The sequence below is a fragment of the Meriones unguiculatus genome, chromosome 7 (assembly GCF_030254825.1).
Source record: "Meriones unguiculatus strain TT.TT164.6M chromosome 7, Bangor_MerUng_6.1, whole genome shotgun sequence".
In the NCBI taxonomy this organism is placed as follows: Eukaryota; Metazoa; Chordata; class Mammalia; order Rodentia; family Muridae; genus Meriones; species Meriones unguiculatus.
In genome coordinates this window covers 84,220,504-84,248,225 of record NC_083355.1, presented here as the reverse complement: position 1 = coordinate 84,248,225, position 27,722 = coordinate 84,220,504, and the positions used below count along the sequence as shown (strand labels likewise).

At 38.0% G+C, this 27,722-nt stretch overlaps 1 protein-coding gene and 1 pseudogene across 11 annotated transcripts in view; one reads left to right on the top strand and one right to left on the bottom strand.

Moving 5' to 3' along the window:
- Fut8 (fucosyltransferase 8) overlaps positions 1-27,722 on the bottom strand; it is a 216,266-nt gene that overhangs the window by 151,265 nt on the left and 37,279 nt on the right. The gene's annotated exons all lie outside the window — the stretch shown is intronic.
- Positions 173-27,648, top strand: LOC110547776 (large ribosomal subunit protein uL22-like; annotated as a pseudogene).

The window sequence follows — 27,722 nt, the reverse complement described above, 5'->3', positions numbered from 1 at the left end:
AGTAAGGAAAGGGGTTATATTATCATATCTCATGATCAACGGTCAGTATAATTTGCATCTACAGAGACTATAATTGGGAAATGAAAATTAATACCAAACACTGTTTTAGCCAAGGTCCTCCCATAACCCTTAATAACCAATTCCTGACTGATGAACTTAGAAACTGCCTAGAATGGCATCTGGTTACCAGATCATAAAGCTGCAAGGAGGGGACGATGGCCAACAAAGGTAAGGACTTAGCTTTCGATTCACTGTAATAGATTTCACTCAAAAACTCAGATCTGCCAAATTTGTTTTTAAATGAGATTAAAGGCAATTTCTTATTAAAGAAAAATTTTAAATTTCAAGAAATACTTTTAAAAACACATGAGTTTTCACCTTTACTTCTAATCAAAACATAATTACTACCAACATTAGCTTAAAGTTAAGCTGAAACTATTAGTCCGGTGAATAGTTTCAGCAGGTGACTGAGTCCTGATCAAAGCCGGTGTGTATCTATAAAGACGATGAGACACATGTAACTAGAAGAATGTTAACAAAAAGTCACAGGCAGTCGCCACATCTACACATAGCTAAGCACATGGTAAACCAGGTCTCGGGAATCCCAACATCACCAAAACTTTTACAAATACATTTATTTGGGTTCTTCGGGGTAAGAGAAAGAGATGCGAAAGGGCATAAATAGCCTTTTAAAACACCTATTTTGACTACATCTGCAGCTGTCATTACAGCTGTTCCTGAAGCTTTTCTTGGAACCACTTAAGTACTTTCTTAAAGTGATAATAATAACTAGTGGGAGCCTTAAAGAACTAAAGAATAAGATGAAACTTTTAAATTGTTAAAAGCTATTTTCTACTATGTGATTAATATTTAGGGAGGCTCCGTCAACTGAGTTTAAATTGTTATGTTAAATGCAAGAAGCTTGTTTGGCTGCCTTGAGCTTCCATGTTTTTTAAAGAAAAAGATGCAGACACTTACATTTTTTTCCTTTACTATGCAAGACATTTTAGACAAATATAAAACTAGTCTATGACCTGAATAACATATGTATGATACCAATAAACACAGAATCCTTTTAATTCATCCCAAATATATTTCCTAATATATTCTAATTGCTTATAAAATGCAGTATATAACACAAGAGAATTCACATACATTTTCAACATATTTTGCATTATATTTTAAATGTAATCAATAGTTCAACTAATTCCTAGTTATACAAAAGATGGATATATAAATTTTTGGAAAAATCATATATCTATGGAATTTTGAAAGTGGCTGTCTATTAACTTTGTTATTAGTTAAACATGGTCTCAGCACATAGCTCAGGCTGACTTCTGACTTGTGATCTTCCTACCTTCACCTTCCCTGTGCTGACATCATGCAACCACCACTCTCTGCTGTTCCTGTTAATCTTAAGAACTCCTGTAATGGCATAAGACTTTTCAACTGTGTGCTTCTATTTCTGTTTAAGCACGTGTAATAAAAACAGACCTATTTGCTTAGGAAAAAATACTAAAAGGCGAGGTGTGGTGGCACATACTGTTAATCCCAAGAGGTGGAAGCAGGTGGATCTCCGTAAGTCTGAGTCCAGCCTGGTTGCATAGCAAGTTCCAGGTGACCCAAGGCTACATGGTGAGACCTTGTCTCAAAACAACACAAAAAGAAGAAGAAAAGGAGAAGAGGGGGGAAAAAAAGAAATAGAGGGCTAAAACCTATTGAAGTTCTTCAAGACTTAAGATATATATATAAAGTATAAATAAAAAGTCCTCCCCCCCAAAAAATAAAAAATAAAACAATAAAGCTAAGATAGCAAACATCCTGATTAAATGGTTACAAAAATTACGAATAAAGAGAATAAAGTTTAAGAGACAAAATAGTATTTTACAAAGCAAAGATTCTCTTCAATGACTTATTCTGTCTTAACTAAATCTGTTGTTTAACTTCCTCTGGCAATCCAAAACAGGCCAGCAGCATGGCTCAGCGGATAAAGGCACTTGCTGACAAGCCAGCAACCGGAGTTTGATACCTGGAAGCCACACAATGAAAGTACAGAATAGCTTGTAAAGTGTCCTCTGACCTCTGTGTGTGTGTCATGGTGAGTGTATATACATACACACATATACACACACACGTGCAAAAAAGAAAAATATATAAATACAAAAGGAGAAAGCAACATTATTAAAATTTTTATGAATTTTGTCAATGAAAAATTATAAGGCTGTCCTTAGTAGAAAAATAATTCACAACAATATTAAATATTTATTACTTCTAACACTTTACTGAGAGACACAGTAAACCAACTTTTTATTACCAGAAATATGCAGAAATAGTAGATATAGTATTCGCTGCATTTTTTCCTGTTCAAATTTATTTTAAAAGTACAAGATTTGTCATTAGCTTGGTTGGAAAAGAATAAGAAACACACTTCTTTTCCTATATTTTGAAAAGGTAGAAGAATATCCCAATAATCCTAAATATGGTAAACAAATACTCATATTTTGATAGCATCTGAATAAGTCAATGTCTTCCATAAACGCTAAACAGCAGAGCCTAACACTAAAATTTAAGAGGAACATAGGAAGTCATAAAGCAAGAGGCAAACTAGTAAGTAACAAGAGGCTGTATATATATCAAATGGGATAAAGATACTTCAATTTCAAAACGTAGATTATACTTACAAAAGACTGACTCACCTATAATCAAGAAATATCTCATATGGGAGGAAAAATTCACATGGCAACAAAGAATTCACCAAGCTCAGAATGAACAGAACAGAGCCAGCAAGATGACTCAGTCGATAAAGATACTTACCACCAAGCCTGAGACAACCTGAGCTCAATCTCCAGAACCCACAATGATGGAAAGAAAGCATTTACTCCCTCAAGCTGTCCTCTGACCTACACCTACCCACCCCCACACAAATAATAACTAAATAAATGTAATAAAATAGTTATTTACAAAACTACAAACAGCAGAAGTGGTGGCACATGACTTTAATTGGATCTCTGTGACTTTGAGCCTGGTCTATACAGTCAGTATAGACCAGTCAAGGCTGTATAGGCTAGTCAAGGCTACAGTAAGGTCTTCGAGAAAGAGAGCCAGAGAGACAGAGACAGACAGACAGAAAGGAGGGGCTGAGACTGATGGACAATGTAACCAAGCATTGGGACTCATACAATTGCAGATCACAAGTTTGAGGATAACCTGTAATAAATAACAAGACAAGACTTAATTTTTCAAAAGGGGGAGGAAGAGACTAGGACGGAGAAATGGAGAAAAGGCAGGAGGGGGATGAGAGGGAGAACGAGAAAAAGAAATGAATACTGTTAAGCAGCAGTTAGAAAAAATTAATAGAGCATTAAAATATATATAAGAGAAACTAGGCTGGTTAGAGGCAGGAAGACGGCAAGTTCAAGGTTTGAGTTGTATAATGAGACAGAGACAGAAACAGACAAAAGGAAAAACCTAATCCTTTTCGATCACAAGCTGAGCACCTAGAAATAGGTTTTGGACAGTTGGATGTATATACCAACCTTGAATACCAACTATTAACACTGATTTTCCTTGACCTCTACTACACTTCTCACAGAAGGATGAGGACTGTCTTTAAAAGTCAATTGAACTTTAAGCTGAAGATGTGAACTGAAACTGCTGCTACAAAACCCTCTTCAGATCTCTCTTCCAGTCATTATTACAGTGTTACTTCTGCTAAACAATCAGACCAAAGAAAGCAGAGCATAAAGACAAAGAACTTAGATGTCACTCAAAGTTTTTAAACTAGTAATTCCTTAAAGTTTTACAAAGGCACTAAAATCTCAAATCAAGGGTTAGGAGGAGTTTAAAATCACGACCAAGATAAAGAGCACTTCCATTGAAGACATAGGGACTAAGGTGAGACTAACCAAAACCAAAAAAAAAAAAAAAAAAGGAAAACCCTTCTGTGAGGCTAGTTCATGACCTCAACATTCTGAGGAACACTATAACAAATCTGATCGTCTTTCTCCAGTTTAGAGCGTGCCCTCAGACCCTTCTCATTCCATCATTCCCTAATACATTCCTATACTATATGCTGCTATTGATTTCCTTCCAGAGAGTTCCAGGTCAACACTGCAGTGATGCTAGTCATGTTAGGGTCCAAGCATTGCTTCTGAGTGCATATAAACTCTAGGAAAACATGTAGTAGGAAAAGCAAAGCATTCATTGGCCACTAGAGGGGAAAAAAATGAAGACAAACATCTCTCAAGCTCCAAACTACATTGCATCAGTTTTATTTCATTCTCACTGTTTCCTCTGAGATATCTCATGCTCATTATAAACATGAGAATGAAGAAACACAGTTTAAAAAATTTACCCAGTTGAGATGCTCATTATAAACATGAGAAGGCAGAAACTCAGTTTAAAAAATTTACCCAGTTAGCAAGTAGCAAACACAATACTTAAACTCAATTATCCCAGGTTAATTTTTGACACGAAGTAAAAACGATAATCTCCATTACTGTAGGTCCAACAACTGGTCTATAAGAAACAACTGCATTCTTTAGAGCATCTATTTTCCTAAGTGTACTTTTTTTTTTTACTCTTTCTGTAAGCCTGCTAGCTCATGCCTTTAATTCTAGCACTTGGGAGGTAACAAAAGGATTCCCTAAGCAACATAGTAAGTTCCAGGCCAGAATGGGCTACAGAGTGTAACCCTGTTTCTAAAAATAAATAAATAAACAAGTAAACAAACATGAAATTCAGTCACCATGCTATATATTTTCCATATAATTTGTTCTGATCTACCTTTCCCTATATACTCACAAATGATAATTAAATATTCTATAGATACCTCTCATGTAGTCATGATGAATCTAATGTCACAGTTAAACTACTGAACAACAGGCTGTTGCAATATTAAGAATCTGTTCCCTAGACAGTTCCCAGTAGATTATTCTTTGCATCATAGTTTAATAATTATATTCCATTAGTATGCAATATGTCTTTTTTTTTTTTACTCTTCAGAAATGGCATTGGAAATATCTTTGGTATGAAATAAAAAGACTAAACTTTCATTGTATATGAGCAGAATAATGGCTTCATGAAAGTTTCACTTTATTTTTTTAAAAGTTGCCGTTATGAATTTGTATGCAGTATTTTTAAATATTCAATCAGCTAGGGATGAAGCATAAAGAAATGGTAACTCTCAAATCAGAATTATGGTAACCACCAAAACTACTAGGATTTTAAAACGAAAGGACAGAAGTCAAGATGGACAAACAGGAAACAGATGTTTCACTTGAAACAAACATAAAAAGCCAGAAAAATTATAGAAAACAACAGTTCTCAAGAAACTCAGCATCAAGCAACAAAGAACAACGACTCTAGAGCAGCGGTTCCCTACCTTCCCAAGGCTGCGACTCTTTCACAGTTCCCCTGTGGTGGTGACACCACCCATAGTTATTTTTGTTGCTGAAGGGTTCTAGCAGGCCCAGGTTTAACATAGCTCTGGCAGGCCTTGCCCTTCTCCCCATTTTCCTCTGCCTTGCAGGAGGAAAAACAACATTACATTCCTAAAGCTAGCCACCAAGGTCTATTCCCTTATGTGGCCACTTCCTCTTCTGAGGCTGACTACCAAGGTCCGGCTATCAAAGTATTGAAGTCCAGCAATCAAAAGCCCCCTTTGACTCACCTAGTTAACATGCCCAATTAAAATTAAACCTCATCCTAACATAGGGTTTCCCTTTATACCTTTATAAACAACCATTTTCCTAAGGTCCACATCAGTGTCCCCTCTATCTAGAGGCAGTCCTTTCTCCCACTCCAGGACAAATATCCCTACCTCTTTCCCTTGTTCCCTTCCCCTTCTCCTTCTTCCTCTACCCCTGTCTTTGTGTCTTACTCCCTGCCCTCTGTCTCTCTGGGGCAAGTAAATACCCTTGGTGCTGAGGACTTGATCTTGGGGGTCTTAAATCTTACCATTCCTTACATTGATTCCCTGACTTGGATATCAGCCTAGAAGAACACCACCCCCACAGCCCAGTTTTCAAACATTTGGACCTTCAGGCGTCAGCCTTCTCCATCTGACAGCAGCTGATTGGTTAGTTTTTCCCCTAAAACTCCCTACATTCGTACACTTCTGAAAAGCATTCTCTGTTCAATTTGGTGTAGGTGGCAAGCTTTCCTTTCAGTTTTGGTGGCTAAACTGTTGTGGTGGCTGAACTGTTGAAATCCAGAGCCCTTCTCCCTCTGCAAACTCTTTGGACAGGTCCCGGGTTCTTCCTCAGACCCACTAGGGTATCTCTCTTGGTGATGAAGTCTAGGTGACAACCCTCTCCTTCCCAAAGATCTCTGTTCTCAGCCTTTAGGAAAACATAATAAGGACACTCTGTCTCTTGACTTTGAGTCACCAGGCTTCATTAGTGGTGGGTCCACCAGGGGAAAAAAAAAAAAAAGCACACTTTAGCAGCCAACAACAGCTTTGGTTCCTGAATATGTCTCTGCTGTCTCCTGTATTATCTCCAAACCCTCTGTGTAACTCTTACACTCTCTGAATTTTTCTACATGTTGTTCTAAGCCTTTGTGCTGTTCCATATCCTATATAGCCCTCTATGAACTGCAGGAATACTGACTGCCAGACACTCTGTGTGGGCCAGCTGTTGCACTGACCCTGCCCTGCCATTCACCCCATGCTGCTGTGGAGCCCACCTGAGCAGCAGCTTCAGCAGAGAGAGAGAGAGAGAGAGAGAGAGAGAGAGAGAGAGAGAGAGAGAGAGAGAAGAGAGAGAGAGGAAAGAAAGAAAGAAAGAAAGAAAGAAAGAAAGAAAGAAAGAAAGAGGAAGGAGGAAAGGAGGGAAAGAGGGAGGGAGGGAGGGAGGGAGGGAGGGAGGGAGGGAAGGAAGGAAGGAAGGAAGGAAGGAAGGAAGGAAGGAAGGAAGGAAGGAAGGAAGGAAGGAAAAGAATTGTAATATTCTGTAATGACAAAAGTTTACTACAGTTTACAGAAATAAGCTTTATTTAGCCTTCTCTGTGTGTGTTTTCAACATCAACCTAAATTCAGGTATACTTAATATATACATGATCCTCAAACTCCTAAGAGAACTGCTGAATATGTCCATTTAAAATGTTCAAGGGAGCTGGGTTGTTGATCAAGGAGAGGAAGATGTCACTCAATGGCCAGGTTTGGTGGTACCATCTGAGGCTAGAGAAATATAGGCTTCCCTCTCGTCCTTCAATCTATTTGTCTCTTATTCCCTGCCCTCTGTCCCTCTGGGGCAAATAAAACTCCTTTGTGCTGGTCTTAAACTCGGTCTTGGGAGTCCTAAGCCAATACTGTTCCTTATGGTTGCTACTTCATAACTGTAACCTAGTTACTGTTGTGAACCATAACGGAAATATCAATGTTTTCATATAATCTTAGGCAACCCCTGTGAAAAGATCATTCAACACCCACAGAGGTCATGACCCACAAGTTGACAACCTCTGTTCTAGAAGGACAGGAAGTAGTGCAAACCAATCATACCATTGCCCCAGCTCTCTACCTCTAGACACTTCACAGTCCCAAAACTGACCAAAATAAGTTGATGAACTCAGCTGAGGTAGTGAAACGAAGGCCTAAAAGTCCATGTAGACTAGGCATTTAGTAGAAAAGAAAGTAAAAAAGAAACAAGGCAATTAAAAACAAAACAGACAAAAAACACAGTGGTTTTCACAGTCATGACTGTATAAGACAACCACTGAAAGCTAAGAAAGAAACAACTGGAAGAATTACAGATTATGTCTAACAATCACATGGAGTCAGGAACACAGCTGTTCCTGCCAGCCCAAGTACCAAGGGACACTGAGTGAGTAGAGTACTCAGAAGGGTCTTGCCTCAGTAGTGAGAAATAATTAGCCCTCTCTAACAGTGCTCAAAGTCATCTGATGAACTGTAAACACAAGTCTCAAACTGTCTCTAGACAACTACAATCCAAACAACTAAAAAAAAATCCCTAGTATAAAATATAAAGGTAAAATTTACAGTATTTATCATCCAATCAGATATTACCAGAGCTGGGCACAGTGACACATCCCTGTAAGTCCTAGCACTCAAGAGACTGAGGCAGAAAAATCAGTTAGCCTAGGAGATGAAGGCTTGTCTAGGAAAAAAGCAGTATGGGGAATTACCAGGCACAAAAAGAAGCTGAAACTGTGAGTTATAATGAAGAAAACAAGTTACTAAAACAGATGCTAGAACTAGGAACAGGGATATTAAAAGCTATTTTAAATATATCTTACATATTCAAAACCTTAAGTAGAAACATGGCAGATATTAAAATAAAAAATCTAAACTATAGAGATGAAAACTACAGTGTCAAAGATGAAAAACACGCAACACTTAATTAACACATAAGATAGTAAAGAAAAAAATTAGTGAACCTGGAGGCAAGAGAAAGCCACACAAACTACATATACAAAGAAAAGATAACAAATATAATACCAAAAAAATTAAAAAGCCACATCAGTGAACATAGGACAGTATTAAGCAGCCAAACACACTTCATAAACAAGTGGTTTATGTTAGGAGTGCAATACTGGTTTAACATTTAAGTAAGGCAACTACCACACTAATTTGAGGGGGAAAAATACATGAGTTATCTCAATAAACATGAAAAAAAAAAAAGCATGTGGCAAAATACTGGAATCCATTTCCTTTTTTTATATAATTTATTTTTATTTTATGTACATTGGTGTTTTGACTACATGTATGTCTATGTGAGACTGTCAGATCCCCTGAAATGGGTTACAGACAGTTGTCACGTGGGTGCTGGGAACTGAATCAGGGTCCTCTGGAAAAACAGTCAGTGCTCTTAACCGCTAAACCATCTCTCCAGCCCCCATTTCCATGTTTTTAAAGTTTCTACAAACTATGAATAGTAAAAAATTTTCTCAGTGTAACAAAGGGTATCTCAAAAGATCTGAAAATTACACAGTTTTCATCTTAATTGTCAGAGGTGCTTTCCCCTTAACATTAGAAACAAGAACAAGATGTCTAATTACTCAGCACTACACATGCACTAAAAGTACTAGCCGCTGAAGTCAAGATGAGACAAAAAGCAGCCAGAGGCAGGCAGACCTCTAAGTTCGGGGCCAGCCTGGTCTACAGAGCTAGTTTCAGGACAGCCAATGGCTACACAGAGAAACCCTGTCCCTGAGGAGAGGGAAAGGCATCCAGATTAGAGGAAAAAATACAACTTTCTTTATTCACAGAACACATGTTTAAAATGTCTACGCTGAAGATCCAACAATCTATAAATCTACCAAAATAATATATTTAGTAACATTATGGCAATATATAAAAATTGCATATGAGCAATGAACAAATAGAAATTTACTTTTAAATACTATTTATAAAATCACTAAAAACAAAATACTTAAGGATTAATCTGACAAAACAAGGGAGAAATTAGTATATGGAAAAACAGAAAACATTACTGACAGAAACTAATTATCTAAATAGAAATACCTTATCCAAGGGTCAGAATATTGTTATGAATATATTACTCAATATTGCTATGGTGTCAATTTTCTCCAAATTTGCCTAAGTGCAACGTAACTCTAATTAAAATCTCAGTAGGCATTTTACAAACTGCTTCTAAAATTCATATGGAAATGCAAAGTCAACTACAAGAGAGAGGACACCCAGGAATTTGAAAAGGGAAAGTTTAGTATGAGAGATCATTAACTATAATAGGGCTGGAGAAACAGCCAATTAGCTAATGAGAAACAAAAAGGGCTGTATATACCCACTACACCTGAGCCAGAACACTGCAGTAAGATCTTCCTCCAACCACTAAGGACCCTAGGGTTGAGATCTAGATCCTGCTGAAGAAAACACAGTGCCATCTACTGAATGGCTCAGCTGCTCTAGAACTCTCACCTCAACTTCCTAGAAACCCACCATTAGAAAAAGACAGATCCATTCTTTATGGAGCTGATGTCACACCAAAGACAAACAGCCAGTATCAGGCTACTCTGGTACACCTGCCTCTGAGCACTGCAGGAGTCTGGTACTTGTAAGCAGTCTGCAGAAAAGTTGGGGAAGCCATGAGGATTAATGCTGGGGAAAGGGAGTATGTTGCTGGAGTTAGCCAAGCAAGAACACAGGATACAGGAGGGAAAAATTATCAGCAGTGTCTCTTCGGTATTCTCTCTAGCCTTCCTAAGCATTGACTGCTATGACAAAAAGAACCATATATAAAAGATCTCATCTGTTTTCACAAAGCAAAGGAAAAAGATTCATTTGGGAACAAAATACCAATAACCAGTACAATAGCCAAAATAATAACGAAAAAGAAGAACAAGTTGGATGGGTTGAGATGACCTGATTCTGTAACTTACAAAGCCGCAGTGACCAGTATTAGAAGCATCAAGATATGCAAAAGGCCAATGGGGCAGAAACTCAGCAACAGACCCAAAGAGACTTGTGGGCAAGGTCTCAATATTCACCAGACTAGCCTCGAACTTGTAATCCTCCTGCCTCCATCTCTGAATTGCTGTGATTACTGGTGACTCTAGCTCCCAAATGATTTACCAAGAGACAGCAACCACGCCCAGCATCAATAGACTTTAAACAACAAATCAAGAGGGCATCCATTTCAACAAATGATACAAAAAAAAAAAAAAAAATAGAATGTACCCTTGGGTGTTCCATCTAATTTTTATCACACACATACACACACCCACACCACCACCAACAAAACAACAACACACCAAAGAAATATAAAGAACTATTTTTCTGTCAATGAGGATACTAAGAACCCAAAAATACCCAGTGTTCAAGAAAATGTGAACACTTCTTTCTGAAAGTGACCTACTTCTATGAATCTAAAAGTACCAAAAGCTTTTAAGACAATAATTATATCTCAATGTGTAAATGCAATGATAAAAACAGACAACATTCTGTGTACTTAATATGTATGTCTGGGTACCTACAGGTTTTAAAAGCTCCTTAAGGGACTTTTATGATCATCAATTTGTGAACTATGATTTCAAGGAATGAAAACATGTATTAAGGGAATTAAAATCTACTGAGCAACTTTTGTGAACCTGACACTATATGGATAAATACATTAGCTGGTAGTTTGTGACTGGTAACATTGCTACTTTCCTTGTTTAATATAGGTTGTTTGCTTACATAGGAACCTAAGAAACAAGTCATTCTGGTCTAATGGCCTCCTAAGAGGAAAAAAAAATACTACTATAAAGATAATTTTAGTAACCAACTCAAAATTACCTATTAATCTTACAAAATGTTAGCAGGCTCCAAAATTGGATAATATTCATTATTTTAAAATACAGAATATCAAGTTAAAATTAGTTGAATGAGGATTTTATAACAAAATCAAATTAAGTTTCAAAGTACAACCACCTTACTGAAAATGTTGGTTTAAAATTATAAATTATCTGGATCATTAAAATCTATAAAAAAAATAGGTATCTGGCCATCTATAACAGACGTTATATTCACACCATCCAATACAGAAGCTATGGGAGCAACTGATCTTGCAGCAGAGGTCACCATAGTGTGGCAGCAAGCTAATCAAGTGTTCTGTAGCTAGGGCAACTATAGAGCCCAGCTTCATCACCAGCAGAACTTTCCCCTAGAAGTTCCAGGGCACCCTCATGAGGCCTGCTCTGTATCTAGGGCCTGTACCTCCCTCCCCCTGCCTCCTTACCCCTTTACACACACAGGTCAGTCACAACCCTGACCTCCCTCCAGGCTCCAGGAGAGCTAGCTTCTGGGGCAGGAGCTGGTCGGAAAGATGCTGGGGATGATCTAGAAGCTTTTTTCAGAGCAAGCAACCCGCACAAGTCAGAGAACTAATGCGTTAAGGGTGCCCTTTAGACATCTTTAAAGGTCCCTGAGAATGTGAGGTGCCTGGAAACAGTCTAAAGAGATATCACACCTTTCTGATGTCTTAACCCACTTTTCTATGACTTCATTTCAATTCTGTTCCAGAAAAAGAAAAGTGCTGTTAAAATATTTTCATTATTTTCTGCAGCTCATTCAAAAAGCAGGAATGGACCTCGGACTTTATCAGACTTACTAACCAGGGACAGAATTTCCTCTGTCACTGCTTATCTCGTGGCCAGAGACTACCAGGCTTCCACGAATGGGTTTACCACAGCCCAGAGGATTACATTCTGGCCTGTTTCCTTGAGCCTGAGTTGAAATGAGCTTCCCATTATACGTAATTCTGGTTTCTGGATCTACACAAACAGCTGGTTGTTTTCAGCATCCTTTTTGTCATGTTAAACTCCCCACTGTTCCTCAAACAAATAAAAATAGGGTAGCTACTAGCCACAGACAACTGCTCAACACTTGGAATATCTTTACTGAGAGCAAAGTATTGAAATTTTAGTTTTAATTTAAATAGCATGATATGGCTAGCTGTTACCATCTTAGACAGCATTGGTCCATATGATTTCTGGTCCTTTAACCACTATTAATAGCTCAGGCAAACCTCTACTGACTGTTCCTCTATTTCCCCATCTTCTGTGAAACCCCCAAGCTAATACACTAACAATTATTTAATCATTACTTGCTGAGTACCTCCTATATGCCACATACTATGCAAAATACAAAAATCTTCCTTACAGAATTCAGTCTCTAGTCATCCAATAATCCTCCACCAAAACATTTTACCTCTAGCTTATCTTCACTTTTAAAGAGATTTCATCTGTTATTTACAGCAAAACACAAACACACACACACACACACACACACACTTATGGCATTTTTTTAGGTTCATTTTATTATTTTATTTTTTACAATTTATTCATCTTCTCATTACCACCCTCCCTCCCTGTTTGCCCCTATCACCTTCCCCTAGTCCACTGAAAGGGGGAGTTCTCCTCTGCCAACTGACCCTAGCTTATCAAGTCTTATCAGGACTGCCTGGATCCTCTTCCTCTCTGGCCTCATAAGGCCACATTGCCAGGGGGAAGAGATCAAGGAGCAGGCAACCCAAGTTCTTGACAAAGACAGCCCCTGCTCCCCTTACTCGGGCACCCACATGGAGAGTGAGCTATCTATCCACTACATCTGAGCAGGGGGTCTAGGTCCTCCTCAAGCATAGTCCTTGGTTGATTCATCAGTCTCTGCAGGGGCCCCTGGGCCCAGATTTTGTTTGTTTGCTTGTTTTTGTTTTGTTTTGTTTTGTTTTGTCGTTTTGGCTCTGTTGGTCTCCTTGTGTAGCTCCTGGCCCCTCTGGATCTTTCTATCTCCCCCTTCTACCATAAGGTTCCCTGCACTCTGCCCAAAGTTTGGTTATGAATCTCAGCATCTGCTTCAATACTCTGCTGGGTACAGTCTTTCAGAGGCCCTCTGTAGAAGGCTCTTGACCTGTTCTCTGTCTTCTCCTACTTCCGATGTCTATCCTGTTCGCCCTTCTGAATGAGGATTATGCATCTTCCCTAGGGTTTTCCTTGTTGTTTAGCTTCTTTAGGAGTATAGATTTTAATATGTTTATCATATATATATATATATGGCTAATATCCATTTATAAGTGAGTGTATATCATGTGTGTCTTTCTGCTTCTGGGTTACCTCACTGTTGGAGGTTGGTCTGATGCTAATTAATGGCCCTCTGTGTAAACCTGCCCAAGTCATTATACCTGATTGGCTAATTAAACAGCCTATACCTTGGCAGGTTAGGTTGGGGTGGCATGGCTAAGGTTCCCAGACTTTGGAGAATCCCAGGAGGAATCACAGGAAAGACTGATGGACAGGAAGAGAGGAAAGAGGAGGACACCAGGATGGGTTAGCCTGGAGAAAATGCCACGCAGGTAGAGGAAGGACTCCAATAATGGCATGAAAAGGCCCAAATGAAGAATCTAAGCAAGTACCATGGGTTTATGAATGAAAGGTAGTCCAATTGAGGAAGATTAAGGTGGATGGCATTGGATGGGGGCTGGGAGATGGAGATGGGTGGTGAGGATATTGAGACAGTATAAGTAAAATATCTGCCTGACCCAAGGTAAATAAGGCAATTATAAATCTAACGGGTGTCTATGTCTCATTATTTGAGATAGTGGGTTAGATAATAACATCACAATAATCTTAGGGCTAATAATAAACATTTTACAGCCCAACATTCATTTCTAAATTTACTACAGCACCTCATTCAGGAATGTCTTTTCTAGTTCCATTTGCCTGCAAATTTCATGATTCCCTTGTTTTTAATAGCTGAATAGTATTCCACTGTGTAACTATAGCACAATTTCTGTAATCATTCCTCGGTTGAGGGACATCTAGGTTGTTTCCAGATTCTGGCTATTACAAATAATGCTGCTGTGAACATAGTTGAGCAAATGTCCTTATTGAGTGGTGGATCATCTTTAGGGTATATGCCCAGAAAGTGGTATAGCTGGATTTTGAGATAGCACTTATGGCATGTTTTTTAAGATTTTACTTTTATTTTTATGTGTCCATGTCTGTGTGAGTGGATGTATTGTGTATGTGGTACCTACATAGGCCAAAAGAGCATCAGATCCCATGCACCTGGAGTTACAAGCAGTTATGAATTATCTACCCTGGTATTGAGAGCTAAATTTGGGTCCTCTGGAAGAGCAGAGCATATTCTGAACTACTGAGCCAGCATGGACATTTATAATAGAGTAAATAATGTTTGGTTAAGTTCACCTCCCTGGTGAACATATTTTAACTGCCAAGTTATTATACTATTAATATTGTGTCACATTCTAGATTAAAAGAACCATGACTGATTTAAAAGTTTTGGGGGACACACTAGAGCATTAAGTAAAGATTGAAAATCACACTAAAGCATTAACTATACTCATTAAATTTCAAAACATTGAAGTATATATTATTAGAAAGGAGAAAATTTATATATATATATACATATATATATATATAATCCTAGAATTAGTTCCTTTCTTATTACAGTAGAAAGATGGTACTTTTCCACCTTTTCATAAAGATACAAGAAAAAATGATAATTCTAGGCAGGAGTTTCTTCATGTACAGCAATGACTCATTGAGTTTTTGTTGTTATTAATTCAAGAAAGATTTGAAATCACTGCCTTTGATGACTCAGTATTGATCTCAAGACAATTACCATCATTTTATGTAAAGAATCTTTATAGATATCCCTCATAAGAAAATTAAAGCTTCCAATAAAAATATGAAAATATAAGGGGTCATGGTTATAACTCAATGGTAGAACATTTATTTGCCTAGCATGTTCAAAGCCCTAGATACAACTCCAGCACCATACACACACACACACACACAACTATGGTGAAATTAGAGATTCAACTTTCAGATACAAAACTAAAAAAAATTAAGGATCTATTAGATAAAATCAACACACACAAAAAAAAATAATTAAGAGCTATGACCATGTGCAAAAAATAGGATGCTTCAACCTTAACAAAATGCAAAGATATCCATAAAATTATACTAAAGCAGCTATAGCCAAAAACTTAGAGCAGTTGGAAAAAAGACATACTCTAAATGTGTTATGAAATCAGCACTCAAAATGTTGCTATATCTAATAAGCAATTTGATTCCATTTTTCTTTTCTTGTTTGCTGTTTTGAAACAAGATCTCAAAGCAGACTGGCCTCAAACCCACTATGTAGCCAAGGCTGTCCTTGAACTAACCCCTCTGCCACCACCATCTGAGTACTAAGATTTAGGGTGTGTGCCTCTATGTCCAACCTTGGTTCTGATTTTCAAGGGGAAAAAAAAAATTCTACAAAGAGAGTAAGTGCCAGCAGAGTTAGAACAAAACAGACTTAAGTCACTGCTATTAAACAAGGTCCTAAAATGTCACTGTTTTTTTGGACTAGACTCCTGCACTGGGCTCCAGCAGATGAGAGAAAAACAGAATAAAGTCAAAAGTGCTAAATAACCAAACTAATTTTGATGGGCCAGTTTCCAAAAACAGCAGGAGGTTCCAGTCAATGGAAGCACTATTTCAAAGAGATCCCCTCTACTTTAATCCTAGAAAGTAACTGCAACAGTCATTGCTTTTTGTTGTTTCTGCTTTTTTTTTTTCAGCCCTTTCCTGCTTTAGAGCTGACCTCCTCTGCTCATCCCAGAGCAATATTTCTACTCCATAGAACAAAGTGACCAAGTCCAAAATCACAAGTAAAAAGCTCATGAGATGTTTAAAATCTCCTGTAATTTTTGTCTTTGAGAGCTTCTGGTAGCCATAAAGGGACCTAAAGAAATTTCTGACAACTTGAGAAACTGCAGGAGAGAGACCACTTATGCCTTTTGGGGTCCCCTCCTTTGTTCATCCAGGAGCCCTGAGGGTTTTAAGTAAATTCCTGTCAGGTCTGGCTATTTGTACTGATTTCCTGATCTTCCTGGCTTTTATATCAGGGGTCAGTTTGTGCAAAGAGAGTACAGGTAACCTTCTGCAGACTGTGATAGCTACTGAGTCACTGCCAAGGGTCAATCTGAAAACTGACTGATAGCAGTTGAAGTAAATGGGCAATTACCATGGAGAGATTACTAGCTTCCAAAATTCACAAGGACTGCTTTTGCCTCCTTCTATTTCATTCTCTTGTACACTTAGGGAAAATCATGGCTAAGCTGGTCACGGTGATCTCAGCCCCAAAGCCACAACCTGACTGGTAGGTACAGATTCAGCACTTAAGAGTGGCCAGAGCACTCACCACCAAAGAGAGGGCTGCAGTGAGAGGCAGAACAGAAAAAAGGGGTGGGTGACAGTTCACCACCTTCCAGGCTACCTTTAAGTCTACTTAAGGCACAGTCAGTTTACCTTAATTCTTAATAAATGCCAATTTGATCTTTAAACTAAATCTGTAATAATTTCCTTTTGACACTATTATATGGAAGGAGACCTGGGAGACTTCACACTGTATCTAGTACAGTTTAATTCAACGTTAAGTTCCAGGTATGACTTCTGGGGTTCTCACCAAAAAGCTGATTTAAAACACCTTTAAAAAAAAAAAAAAAAGTTAGTGTTTCCCCTGTGTGTGTGGGTGTGTGTATGTGTATGAAAGACAGACAGAGAGAGAAGGGGGGGAGGGAGGGAAAGGAAGAGAGAGAGACTTCTAGAGATCAGAGGATCTTCTGAGAATCAGTTTTCTTCCCCACGCTGTAGATCCTGAGAGACTTCAGGATTGGCAGCAAGCAACTTTACCCACGGCCATCCCACGTGTCCCAGGATTACAGCACTTAGACTGCTAGCATTTAAAATGTGCATTCTTCTTCTCCTACAGACTCTGAAAAAAGTTCTACTTCATTTTCCTAGGTCTTTTAACTTCTGGTGCTTTCAGAGTATCTCTTGGAACTTCTAAATTGAAATGAAATAAAACTTGTAATACTTCAGAATTTATTTATAATTTATATTTAAAAATTAACTTAAATTCCCAATTTCATGATGACGCACATTTAGCAGAACACAATAATGAAAACTGCCAAGCCTGAGAATTAATGAGTTCTTATTACAGTGTTGCCTTCTCACATGGTCTTTACAAAATTAAATTACCAAATCTGTTTAAATGCCACTTAAACCTGAACCTCTCCTGCTCCAAAAAAGAAGAAAAACAAAACCTTCCATTCATCAAATGTTACTGCCTGCCTGCCCACTATGTGCCTCATAGTGTAAAGATGGGAATATATTTGTACTTTACTTGAATTCTACTGTGAAAACAGTAGCAAATACAAACATAAGCACATATGAAAACACAGCAATTTATGGGCAACCTTTGGGCAGAGGGCAGGGAATCTTAGGAAAGAAGTGGGAAACAGCAAGATCTGGAGAGGACAGGAACTCCACAAGGAGAGCAACAGAACCAAAAAAACTGAGCACAGGGGTCTTTCCTGAGACTGATACTCCAACCAAGGACTATGCATGGAGATAACCTAAGACCCCTGCACAGATGCAGCCCATGGCAGTTCAGTATCCAAATGGGTTCACAGTAATGGGAACAGGGACTGTCTCTGACATGAACTGATTGGCCTGGTCTTTAATTACCTCCCCCTGATGGGGAAGCAGCATTACCAGGCCACAGAGGAAGATAATGCAGCCACTCCTGATGAGACCTCATTGACTAAGATCAGAAGGAAGGAAAAGAATTCCTCCCCTATCAATGGACTTGGGGAGAGGCATGCATGCAGAAGGTGGAGGAAGGGAGGGGTTGGGAGGAGGGAGAGAACCACAGGGGGGGATACAAAGTGAATAAAGTGTAATTAATAAAGGAAAAAAAAGAGGAAAAAAAAAGAAAACACAGCCATGTTAAAAGGGAGTATAATAAAGTTACAATGATAATTAAGATATTAAAAACCTAGGTATTTGTTTTAGAAAATGATTCTCTGATGTAATAAACTTTATCTGCTTGGAGTGTTATTCAAGGGCTGGGGAAATGTTTCAAGAGGTAAAATGTCTGCATGGAAGCATGAGGATGTGCGTTTGAGTCCTCAGAACTCACCAAAGCTTAGCCCTGCAGAACGACTCTCCGTACAAACACTCAGACACTCTTTACCCCTCTAATAAACATAATAAAATTATGTTTATTTTCAAACATAATTTTGCAAACAGTATCCTATTTTGTAATAATTAGCATATACCTAACTCATCTGGTAAATTTATCTGCTTCTTCCAGAGTCTTTTTTTTTTTTTTCATTTCACATTCCAAACTCACAGTAGTTATAAATTAATGGTTTTTTGAAGAAAATCTAGTAACACAAGACTCAGGAGGGAAAGCGAACAGAAATAATAAATATGTAAGCATCTCTGTAGACAAGACTTTGGATTCCCATACAGCAGGGAAGTGATACTTTTTAGCCTGTCTTCTCTGAATGGAGACACACACACACACAGTAAAATACGAAATACCAACTGAGGAATTTTGCTACTTTTACAATAAAATGAACCCAATGATTTACAATCTCTTTTTCCTTATCTTAGGCTCATCAAAGCCTAACTGATTTTGTAGAAAGATATGTTTGCTTTATTCTTGGCAAAATAGCTTGAAAAAAATGGAAAGCTAAATGTAGTTCTGTATAAAATCTCTAACTTAGAAATCAAGAAGGGATCATAGAGCCTTGGAACACTTAAAATAAGCTTTTGATGGTTTTTAAAGGTAACTAGGTGGATAAGAATCATCAAATTCAGCCCTTTGAGGAACATCAGAAGTTTCTATTAGGCTCTGTTCCTGCTGACATCCACTCAAATGGCTAAACCATTTGATATAAACCTTATGCAAGAGGGGACACAAGTCACAAAAATACAGACTCCGTATGAAATATCAAACTAGGCCCACAAACATTAAATCAGTAAAAAGAGACTCCGCTTATGAGCAAAATAGCATAAATGTTAGACATAAAATACTGATTTCCTTTACTAATATCAATATACAACCTAACTATGCAGGTCTAAAACATCATTTTTTGACCATCTAGATCCCCTCTAACAGATAATAACAAAATTTAACTTTTTTTAAACAAAATTATTTGATTCAATTTGACACTGATTTCTAATCATATAAGCAGAACAAAGAGAACTTGTTCATTTTTTTTCAAGATCTATAAAAATGTTTACTTTCCTTGTGGTAGAGAATATAAAATGCTTCTGAGAGAAAGACAAAACAGACAAAGATATAAATAAAGGACGACTTCTAAAATGATAATCAAGAGCATAGGACAATCATGGAAAAGAAAAACCAAAAGACAGAAAAAATTAAATACAAAATATATTTATGCCAGCAGCACATACAATAAACTGTCCCACTGACCAACCTAACAGTATATCACACAGTGAAAACATATTATTGTTTTTAATAAGCCATGAGGAATAATCTAGTAACCAAAAATATGCTTAAATATAAAACAAAACTATAATCATAAGTTTAAATTTTAAAATTCTACATATGAAATAGTTCTCTCCTGGCTATGATAACACACACTTAATAATTCAAACACCCAAGAGGCTGAGGCAGAAAAAGCATTGTGAATTTCAGGTCAGCCTGGGCTACATAGTGAGACCTATCTAAAAAATAAGCAAAACAGGTCCCAAAAGATGGCTTGTGCCTATAATTCCACCTCTCTGAGGCAGGAGTATTCACAGAAGTTCAAGGATACCCAGGGTTATACAACAAGATACTATCTCATGTTAAATTTGTCTAATTAAGAATAACTCCTTCTTTTAAGGATTGAAAAACTAATCATCTAAAATACATTGGTTTTTTTTCAATGTGAAGGTTTTCAAAATGAAATCTTTAAACCATATTTTATATTTTTAATTTACATAAATTTTTCTTCAAGATATTTACATGAGTTTTTTTTCTGAAGGAACCACAGAAATATAAGGACTAACCTCTTAGCCTGTACTCTATTAAGTCTACTAGTAATAAACCCAGTGCTGGGCTGGAGAGACGGCCAGCAGTTAAAAGCACCCACTGTTCTTATAAAGGACCAGAGTTCAGTCCCCAGCTCACAATCCATTTCCAGCGGGCCTGTCACCCCTTCTAAGCTCTGACAGCACCAAGAATAAACAAAGTATACATACACAAATGCAGTCAAAACACTAATAAAATAAATTTAAATGTAAAAAACCAATGTGAATGTTTCATATAATCAACTGGTTTCACAAATCCAAACTATCAACATTCCCAACATCATCATTAAATACCCACGGTTCGATTAGTGAAACCTGCCACAAACTGACACTCAGACCGTGAGCATAAAAACAAATCTTTATCTTGCAACATAGGAAACAAAGGTTGCTTTTGCCCCAAAGTATATTTGCAAGCTAAATAATAAATATACTTACTCATTTTAATAGTAATAAGAAAACAAATAAAATAAAAACTTTTTTTAAAAAAATCAGTACTATGGATCAACTTCCTCAGTCCTTGCAAATCAGAATGTTAGCCCAAAATGTGTAAGCATATTAGAAAATAAAAATCTAATTAGTATTGCCAAATCAAAAGACATTAACATACAAAGTCTTTATCATTAGAAACTAAAAAATATAGTAAAAATAACGTGAATTGGATTGAAAATGTAGAGAGCCTAAGATTCATTACTTTCATCCTCACAACAAGAACAAAAGGCTGAAAATCAACACTTTCTTAGATCTATTACGAAACTGAGGTCAGAAGAGAGACAGCTACTCTAGCCCCTGGACAAGGCAGAAAAGCCGTGTGTGGAGAGCAGAGGCTCTCACCTGGAGCCAGCATCAGGAAGGACACTTCAGTACTGTTGAAAAGCTGCTGGAGCCGGCATGGAGGGATAGCTCAGTGATTAAGAGCACTTGCTTTTCCAGAGGACCTGGGTTCAGCTCCCAGCTCCCATACGAGGGCTCATAACCATCTGTAACTTAAGTCCTGGGGGATCTGACACCTTCCTCTGTTTTCTAAGGCAGTTCACAGATACATATGTGCAGACAACACACTATACATATAAAATAAATAAATCTTTTATATATATTTTATATATACATATACATGTGTGTGTATATATATATATATATATATATATATATATATATCTGAGACGGTTTAAACCTGTGGGAGAAACCCAGGAATCCTCAACCCTACACAAAGAACTATAGTTAACTAAGGAATCATGATACTAGGAGAAATAGTCTTCCCCAGGAAGAACACACCATTTGCTTTTCCAATACCAAATGATGAGTCGTGAAGACATACATACCAGCAACATTATACAGAACAAGCAGGTTGTATTTATGTATTCAGGAATACATGTGTAACAACAATTACTGAAAAAAGAGGGCATGAATTTGAAAGAGAATGAGGAGGGGTATATAGCAAGGTTTGGAGGGAGAAAAAAAAAGGAAAAGGATATCATTGTCTTAGAATCGCAAAAATAAAGAAATAATTTAATAAATAAAATTTTAAAATAGCTACAGAAACCAAGCCTATCAAAGTTCCCCACTGTCTAGAGTCTTATCTACCAGAGCTCTATCAGATTGTTAAAGCTCTGAGAAAAGACCCTTATACTTCCAACAATAAAACGAAGAAACATAACTTTCTGAAACGTGACCAGTCCTCTGTTCTCTTTAAAGGCCTTCCCTCCAAAAATGAAAGTATTTTATCAAAACTTAAGCAACTGGGGTTTTTTTACTGAGCCTCTGTCTAGGTTTCTACAGGACCTGGCCAATCCAGAAGGGAAATACCCACTCAGGCCCCTTTTATCTTCTGACATAGGGAAAAGATAGCCAAGTCAAACTCAAAAAAGACAGATCTAAGAAAAGTACCAGAGAACTCCTTCCCTTCATCACCATCCCTCACCCCTTACCACATCAACATGACTCCTGTGCAACAGCCAAAGATTACAACTAAAATAACTGTAAACCTCAGACCTCATTTAAAGATTCTCTCAGGCAAAAAACGTAAATACAATGCTTAGCCTCTGACACCAAAGCTACACAAATACAGCCTACCTCTTAGGCAGATAAACATAAAAATTCATGCCATACTTTACTGCCTCAGCTTCCTTTACAGGATATGTTATGTCTATTTATGAACAAGATAAGAAAAGGTATTGTTAGGGCAAAACCTACGAAATAATAAGAAAGGTGCAAGGATGGGCAGGAAGGTATCAGCCTAACTGCCAAACACACCGTGGTATGACAGAGGTTTTAGCAATACCACCAGAAATGTGAGCTACACATGCTAAGGAGGCTGATTGGGAGAAGCAAATGACATGGAAAAGCAGGTGAATAAGGACAGCAGGAGGTGGAAAGTACAAAAGAAATGCCACAAATCCACATGCTGCAACAGAAAAGAATTGTTGCAGTGATGTTTCAGGGTCCAGAGAGCACCAAGCAGGACAAAGGCCAAAATACTTACATGTGGGCGAGTGACATGAAGACTGCCAAAAACCAAAGAGAGCAAGAGAATACTAAAAACCAAGGGGTCACCTTACCTATAGAGGAAAGAGAGTCACGATTATATCAAGCTCAACCCTTCAGAAACCACATAGCAAGAAAAGAACAGAATGAAGCATTCCAACCATTAAAAAGAGAACACATCTGAATCAGAATTACAGTATTACACTTCAAAAGTGAAGAAGTAACGAAGACTTTCCCAAATAAGCAACCGTTGAGAGAGATGAAAGCTAACAGGCTTATCTTACAAGAAAGGTTTTAAAAGTTATTTAGTGATAAGCAAAATTTTATGTCAAAAACTTGGCACATGTGCACCTGATGCCCAGGGAAGCCAGAAGGTATCAGACCCCCTGGAACCAAAGTGAAGGACAGCTGTAAACCACCAAATAAGCACTGGGCATTGGACCTGGATCCTCCGGAAGAGCAGCCAGTGCTCTTAACTACTGCCATTTCTCCAGACCCCTAACATGTTAAACTTATCTCCAGTAGAGCAGCATGGCAGGCACCTTTGAACGCTGATCCTCATACTCTTTTCACGGAAAAATAAAAAACAGAAATAGAAAATATGACTCTACCATAACTACAATATATATTTAGTTTCTATAGTCTGTCCTTTTAAACACTTTATTCCAAGTTTTGCTATAAGATTACAGTAAATTCTACACTCAAATATTATCTCTACCCTCAGAATATAGTTTTGGATTTTAATTGTATGAAGTAAAACAAAAAAGACCTGATTTTCCTCATAATTTATCTAAATTGATTACACCTGCACTACACTGACACCACCAATGGACACTAATGGGAACACGTACATATAACTCCCTACTGTGATCATGAGAATTACAGGATTACCCAACGGTTCTGTCACAGTGCTGACAGGGTCTCGACGAAGTACTACCCGTGACTCTCCACATGACTGAAAGACTGATTTCAAACTAAATACATCAATGACCTATTCAAAAACACAAGGAAAGTCCAACAGTCAATAAATCACAGCTGTAATTTTCACATAATGCTCCACCTCCCAAGATAATTAGCATTCTCTAATAAGAATTTTCCTAAGATCCCTTGATAACAAGAATGATGTGACAGAGAATTAAGAACAGAGAAGAGAAACTACGCTTCCTTACATTCATTTTGTTTTATGAACTCAGAAAGAAAGTAGAGCAGTGACACGCTTTTTAGCTTTAAGTGAATTAACTGGCTATCAGAGTGTTCCTCTTTCTGATATGTTATTCAGATTGAAAAAAGTTAAAAATGACCAGTAAAGCAGTCTTCACTGCTTTACTGCAGTGAAGACCAGCAAGTGGCCTTCACTACAGTAAAGCAAATAATCTGTAGATGCCACATTCACAAGTCATAACCCATCCAGTGGGTATTTGGGGCATACTCTCTTTACTTTTTCTTTTGTGATGCCAACAAAACTCTAAATATGGTACATTGCACAATTATAGAACTTTAGAATCTGAGAGGTAGAAAAGTCTTTATAGATCATTTCTTCGATTCTCTCTTCCTCCAGGCCTCCCATTTTATCCATGAGGAAAGTAATTAATTGGACATGGCCTTATTTAGCAATTTCCTGAAACATTTCATCCTAGAGAGAAGATCACTAAAACTCTGGAAATAAACAAAACTTAAAATACTCAAGAAGTAAGCAATTACAAGTTCCAGAAAGTCCCTTCAACTTCCAAGATCTCCAAGGCCCTAGCCCTAATGCTACAGAATAGCAGCTGCCAGGGAGAAGAGACCCTCTCACCAGTTGAGCTGTCTGCAAGTTGTACAGGGAGCTAGCTCTCGGGATGCAACTTTGGTTAATCTTCACCCGTGCTACAGTGGACGGTTCAGCTGCCTAAAAGTAACGCAAATACTCACCAAATTACACTGGATGGAACTGTTACTTTGGTCTGTGGATAGTGCCTATCTGGGGTAAACAGCCATTTATTCATATCTTGCCAGGAAAAGTTATACAAGATAGTTAATTCAGGGTGGAAACTAGAATCAAGGCCACTTGACATCCAACTTGGTATTTTTTTTTTAATTACAACATGCTGTTGTCAGGAATTTTAAATAGCATGAGATTTTACACTACATAGAAGCTAATAAAACCAGCCTTCTACAGTTTCATGAATACTGAAAACCAAAACCACCTACCCTACACAATACTTAAATAATGAGATCTAAAATTACATGCCACCTGTACTGTATTAAAGTAATTGTGTGTGTGTGTGTGTGTGTGTGTGTGTGTGTGTGTGCGCGCGCGCGCGCGCGCGCCCCCACGAAAGTTTAGAATCAAGCCTGGTGTAGTGAGACACACCTTTAATCCCAGCACCCTGAGGCAGAGCAGGAGAATCCCTGTGAGTTCAAGGCCAGTCTGTAACTGGCGTTACAAATCAAGGACAACCAGGGCTCTATTACACAGAGAAGCCCTGTCTCAAAACAAAGGAACAAGCAAACAAAAAAGCTTAGACTCACTAGAACTTGTTCAAAGAACCCTGTTTGGAAACAGACTCTACAGACACAAACAAATTACTAGAACATCATATTATGTTAGCGCACATCTTAAATAAATGGCTGCTGCCATTGTGAAAAGGAAATTTGGACTCGCGTGCATGCACTGTTACGTGAACACTGAAGCAGAAGTTGGAATTACACAATAATAAGCTAAGGAATATCAAGAATTTCTAATAACTATCTGTAATAGTTAAAAGAAAGGGGAAGGAGGATTCTTCCCTAGAGCCCTCAGAGAAAGAATGGCTCTCCCAACATTCTGATTTCAGATGACCAATTTAGAGAACTGTGAGAAAATAAATTTCTATTTTTTTAAGCCATCCAGGTTATAGCAGTTTGTTACAACAGCCCTAGACATCCAACAAACACACACACCACTTTTGTACATTTTAACATCATGTTACACTGATATTAATATATCTTTTTTGTTGGTGGTGGTTTTTCAAAACAGGTTTTCTTCATGTTGCTTTGGCTGTACTGGAGCTTACTCTGTAGAAGAGGCTGGTCTCAAACTCAGAGCAATCTGCCTGCCTCTGCCTCCCAAATGCATGCTTGAGTACTAAAAGTGTGTGCCACCACCACCAGGCTGTATCTTTTAAATCCTAATGAAATAAGTAAGGCTGGGTACTTATAAAGAAAGGAGGCATGTTTAGCTTACAGTTTTGAATCCTGATGGTCCAATTAGTGCGTAGAAGCAGCTCTGGCAAGGACCCCATGCCAGAAGATATCAGCAGGGCATAGTGGCCATGAAAGGGAGCAAACACATGGCCAGACAGGTAAAAAGGGAGGGCAGACTTGCTCTGTTTTTTACAACCCTCTCTGATGACCTTTCTCAGAGATTTTATTAGAACCCACAATACCTCATACTAGGCTGTACCACTTAAAGGCTCTACCTCAGTACCACTATTAAGGTTTACAGATCAAGTATTTCCCACAAGTTGTGTACTTATTCCCTGACTGATTATGCTAATTTGGAAGGTTCTGGGGAATTTAAGAGGTAGTAAGCCACAGATAGTCTCCTGGAGTGGAACAGAATTAGTCAAAAGATGCAGGAGGACTCGGTATTGGTGCAATGGTGTCTGATTATCAATGGTCAACAAAATTTCCAACAGCAGAGTTGTGTCTCTTGAGCCCAATGAAGGAAATTCAGAAATAGGTAAGAGCAAAAGCAAAAGTAGTTACTGACCAGCAGCTGTAAAGGTACCCTGACTCACATCAAGCTGACCAGAGTTCCTTCCCAAGAGAGGCAGAGTCCCAAGAATGGGTTGCTATTAGCTGGCTCTTACTTAAGAGTTAAAAAACAACACCAGTACTTGGGAGGCAGAGGCAGATGGACCTCTGAGGTCAAAGCTAGCCTGATCTACAAAGCAAGTTCCAGGTCAGCCAGGGCTACACAGAGAAATCCATCTTGAAAAGAAGAAAGAGAAGAGTAGTTGGGGTACAGAGGAAGAAGAGAAGAAAGAGAAGGAGGAAAAGGATGAAGAGGAGAAGAAGAAAAACAACTACTACAACTACTATTACAACAAATACTACTACAACAACAACTATTACTACTACATCAAGGGAAGGAAAACTTGCAGGGAAGTAGCCATGAGCTATCCATGAGCACACTGTTGGTTGCCTCTGTTTTTGTTTTTAATTTTGTTTTGTTTGTTTGTTTCTTTGTTTCTTTTAGAAACCAAGATGTGCCTTTCCCTGAAAAGGCCAGAGGTGATCCTTGAAGATAGTTTGCTATTCTCTTGACCCCGAAAACCCTACAAAATCATGTAAATCAAAAGGTTCAAATCTTCGTGTTCACTTTAAGCCTACCCAAGAAACTGCCCAGGCCATCAAGAGTATGCATATCCAAAAGCCACCAAGTATCTGAAAAACGTCACCTTAAAGAAGCAATGTGTGCCATTCCAGAAGTAAATGGTAGTCAGAAAATGTACCCAGATCAAACAGTGGGGCTGGACTCAGAGTTGGTGACCAAAAAAGAGTGCTGAACTTTTGCTGCACATGTTTAAAAATGCAAAAAGTAATGCTGAAGGGTTTATATGTAGATCCTCTGCTCATTGACCATATACTGGTGAACAAGGCACCTAAGATGCGCCAATGAACTTAAAATGCTCATGGCCAGATTAACCCATGCATGAACTTCCCCTGTACACTGAGATGATCCTCAGTGAAAAGGGACAAATTGTTCTAAAGCCAGAAGATGATGTTGCACAGAAGAAAAAGATTTCTCAGAAGAAACTGAAGAAACAAAAACTTACGGCATAATTCAGTATAAAATAAATGTTGATAAAAGTAAAACGGAAGGAAGGAAGGAAGGAAGGAAGGCTTTAGTTGTACTC